This window comes from Vipera ursinii (assembly GCF_947247035.1).
Source record: "Vipera ursinii genome assembly, chromosome: 17".
Taxonomy (NCBI): domain Eukaryota; kingdom Metazoa; phylum Chordata; class Lepidosauria; order Squamata; family Viperidae; genus Vipera; species Vipera ursinii.
Window position 1 is genome coordinate 7,096,617 of NC_139530.1, and position 4,670 is coordinate 7,101,286.

Below are 4,670 nucleotides of genomic sequence, written 5' to 3' on the forward strand. Positions count from 1 at the left end.
CTGACAAAATAACTTTGAAATTCAGAGCCTGGACTTTTTTCCAACCATCTTATGTATACCCATGACAACAGTCTACAAAGTATTTTATCTGTGGCAGTTTCAGCAGCAATGTCCCCTGCATGGAGGGGAAACTCAGGTATGTCCTGTATGGACAGTATTCTAGCTGGATCTGGATCCATTAGTGGCAGTCGTAGTCTGCTGAGGCCATCAGCATGGCCCATTTCCTTCCCTGGTTTATGAATTAATTTAAAATTGTATGCAGACAGAAAAATAGACCATCTCAACATTCTTGGAGAGAGTATGTGGGGTTTTTTATTTATTTATTTTAATTCCATTTATATCCCGCCCTTCTCCGAAGACTCAGGGCGGCTTACAAGCTTAGCAGTAGCCTTCATTCTATGTATATGCCTGCTTATTAGGGCTTTCACACACACACACACAAGCGGCATTATTACAAAGTCAGCTTAATTGCCCACAACAATCTGGGTCCTCATTTTACCTACCTCAGAAGGATGGAAGGCTGAGTCAACCTTGAGCCTGGTGGGACTCGAACCTGCACTGCCATATAAATAATCATGATTTTTTTTTAATTCCAGCAACTATGGCCAGGGCCTCTTTGTCAATCTGAGCATAGTTGCGCTCAGCAGAGGACAAGGTCCTTGACTAAAATGCTATAGGAACCTGTTTCCCATTTTTTTCTAAGTGGCTTAAGACTGCCCCCACCCCATAGGGAGATGTGTCAGATGCAAGACATACAGGTTTAGACTCTGTGTAATGAGTTACAGTGGACTTTTCCGACATAAGTGCTTTCAAATCCTGGAAACGTTTTTTGTGTAAGTTAGTCCATTTCCAAGGAGCTTTTTTTGTCCAGCAGCCTGGGGAGGGGCTCTGCTATTGCTGCCTTATGAGGTAGGAATGTGTGATAAAAATTTAGCAGACCCCAAAATGCTTGAAGCTCTCCTTTTGATTTGGGCCTAGCAGCCATGTTAATGGCCTTCACTTTAGAATCAGCGGGGTGAATGCCATTAGCATCAATTCGGAACCCCAAGAATTCTGTTGATGAAACCCCAATACTACACTTGTTCTTTTTTAATTTGAGGCCTGCTTCACGAAGCCTCTGCACAACAGCCCTGACCCTTCTGGCCAACCACTTCTGGGGCTTCCCCTGCAATGAGAACATCATCAAAATAAGGGCAGACGCCCTGGATACCCTTAAGTGTACGTTCCATAATCCCTTGGGAAATACCTCCCAACTGTAAGTGTTTAACTTTGAACACCCCTCTGTGAGTCACGATCGTTTGAGCCGCGGCTGTGGCCTCATCAACCGGCAATTGCTGATGGGCCTGTGCTAAATCAAGTTTAGCAAAAATGGTTCCCGTCTCCATCCGGATGGTCCCACCTGTCTCTCAGCTCCCCCCTTTCTCCAATCCCCAATTCCCCCTCCTGGGCCAAGGGGGGGCCTGTCAATGGGGCCCCCTCCAGATTAGAAATGAAACCCCCCCAATGACTGACCCAGATAGACCTGGAACTCAGGACCCCCGACTGGACCTCCAAAGCTTCGGAGACGGGAAGGTCAAAGGGTCCACAGAGCACACTAAGCCCATCCCCACAACCAGAGGAAGGGCCACCAGGTCCCCCCAAAAACACTTTCTTGGTGGGTTTGGAAAGAAATTTGTGTGTCCCCAACCTTGAAAAAGGTCCTTGAGGTGACCTCAAAAGATAAGCAATAAAACACCCAGGGGGAAAAAGGATAAACGATACGGGTAGTCCTGGGCTTACGACCACATTTGAGCCCAACATTTATGTTGCTAAGTGAGACGTTTGTTAAGTGAGTTTTTACCCATCTTATGAACTTCCTTACCATATTTGGTTTTTTTTAATTGAAAAGTTTTACAATACATTTTTGAATACAAAAAACCCCCCTCCTCCCCCTCCCCGACTTCCCAGAGCTGAATACAGGGTATAAAAATACAAACAAACATAATCTAAAATATGCTAACAACAATAAAACATTAAATTCTATCGCACTTTAACTCACCATCGTCAAAATATTAACAAAATAACTACTAACTAGTTATTCCTTACCATATTTGTTAAGTGAATCACTGCAGTTGTTAAGTTAGTGACACGGTTGTTAAGTGAATCTTTATTTGTCAGAAGTTCTCAAAAGGCGATCATGTGACAAATCATGTGACAAATAAATCATGCCATAAAGAAAATTGGGCTGAATTGTGGTCATAAGTCGAGGCCTACCTGCATTGGGGAGACTTTTCTTCTCGCAAGGACCACCTTCACACAACCGACTTGACCAGGCTGGGGTCCTCGCAGAGGTCCACGTGGAGCCTGCTAAGAGCCTGTAACAACCCAGGGATGACAACAGCCTCCCCTCCTCCTCTCCTCTGGGACAGACTCAGGAATTGGGGAGGGCCCATTTCCGACCGAGGAGGGGCTTCCTCCTCCTCCTCTCTGGGCATAACCCGGCTTCGGGGAGACTTGGCTGTGAGCATCCTGGAGGAGAGAGAGAGTCTAACTGCACCTCAAGCTGGCATGGAAAAGCAAGAGCTTGAACCCAGAGCCCCCCAGGATCAGGTCTCCAGGCCCTGAGAGCAGAATCTGAGGGAGGTTCAGTGGGAGAACTTTCCAGTCGTGGACCTGGGATATGGGCCGCCCTCTGTTCCTCACTGCCCGGATGGACCTGCCAGTCCCTTCAGTTCCCCCCCTCACTCAGCACCCCCCCAGTTCTCCCTTCCAGGCCAAGAAGTCTGTATTAATGTCCCCCCCTCCAGTGAAGACACATAATCCCGCCAAAATCGATCCAAATAAACCAGGAAGAAAGGAGCACTTGGAGGTTTTTTGGTATAGAAAGTCTCAGCCTCAGACGGGAAGGTCAAAGGGGTCCCCCCCCTCCCAAGTACATCCACACAACCAGAGGAAGGACCACCAGATCTCCAGAAATCATGTTAGAAATCAGGCCACACCATCCACCACACTTCTGGGCATCACCACCGCCATCTTTGTAGAGTTACACCGTGATACGATGGGTGGGCAATAAATTTAATGATTCGAAAGATAGAGGGATGGAAGGATGGAGGGATAGAACTCAGCTGCAGACCTTACAGTCCATTTTTCTTTTAATAAACTAAGAAATGTCAAAATATAAAGAATTTTAGTGTATTACGTGAACATGGAAAAACAACAAAGAAATGACAAGGAAGAAAAAAAAATAAAAACTTCCATCCACTCTATAACTTTCTCCCTATTTATAGTCCACAAGTTGTAACTTTCCTGCTTCTTAATGAGCTCTTATGTAAAACGTAATATTGCTAGAAAAGATGGGAAGTGAAATTTCACTTCAGGCACAAGCAATTTTAAAATCAGTTGCAATTATATGGGATTCTGAACAGGGCCTCCTCTTGACATTCGGCAGAGTTCAAGGGTTGCCTGATGGCCTCCTTGTCATCCGAAGACAGGCAACACCAGAGTTAAATGGCATTAACTTAAAGTGGCACCAAACGTTCGCCGCAGCCTTCCTTCAGGGTCCCTATTGCCCTTTCAAGCCATCTTTTCCTGGGGCCTCCTGGATTCTCAGCGTCAGCTGGCTTGACCTTGGCAAGGCCTGCTATGGAAGCCTGCAGCCAGTCCTCCACCGTCAGGGCCGATGCTTCCGGCCCTTCTGCCCGCAGGTGGGTGATGGAGACCTCCAGCCAAGCTCTCGCGTCCTCCCTGGCGGCTTCTGGGCATCCCCTGTGGATGTTGATGAGGGATGCCAGCAGCCATTCGGCCAGGGAGTGTCTGGATGCCTCCGAAGGATCTCCATCCCGGCCTTCCAGAGATCCCCGGAGCCATCCGAGGACGTTTTGGCTGGCTTCTCCGGAGGACTTAGCCTTGACCCGCTCCAACGATGCTTCCAGCCATTCCCCCTTCAGCTGGTACAGGTGGAATGACGGCTTCCTGGGTTGGCGGGTCTCGTCTCTGCCAGCGTTTTTCTTCCCCGCTGACTCTGACGCAGGCTGGACTCCGGCCTTCATGGACTTACACAAGTCCAGCCTCATTTCTCTCTCTCTAGAAGAACCAGAAAGTTAGAGGTGAATCCCAACCAACAAGCAAGACACTCTTCGGTTAGCCGCAGCGGCCACAGCTTTGAGGTCAGGAAACTCTCCCTCTGAAAGTAGACAAATGCCCAAGCTTCTCACCTGCTCAGTTGTTGCCTGAACTCGGCGAGGAGGGCCGCTCTGCCATCTATCAAGTCCAGGTTCTTGTTCCTGACCTTCTCAATTTTGCACCTGAGCTGTTCGTGCTCCGTTAGCATCGTGGCGATGATGGCTGCCTTCCTGCAAATTTTAAGGCCAGAGAGAAATTAGCCGCCTGATATTTTTTTTACTTCGATCACCCAGCGTAATCAATTTCTTAATTTCTTTTTTACACTGCTTTTGCTTTTCTCTTGTAAACATCTACGTATGTGTACACCCACCCCCACCCGTGTACCAAACGTGCAGACGGAATGCTAGATAGGTATAGATAGATATCGCTAGATGGAAAAAAACAGTCAGATTTCTTTTATTCTGGGCGTCATTTTTAATCTGGCCTCAGGGCTCTAGTAAACAAATCTGAATTGGTAAGAAGGAGTCAAGATAGCCTTCTAAATATTTCCCACCTCTCCAGTTGTCCCT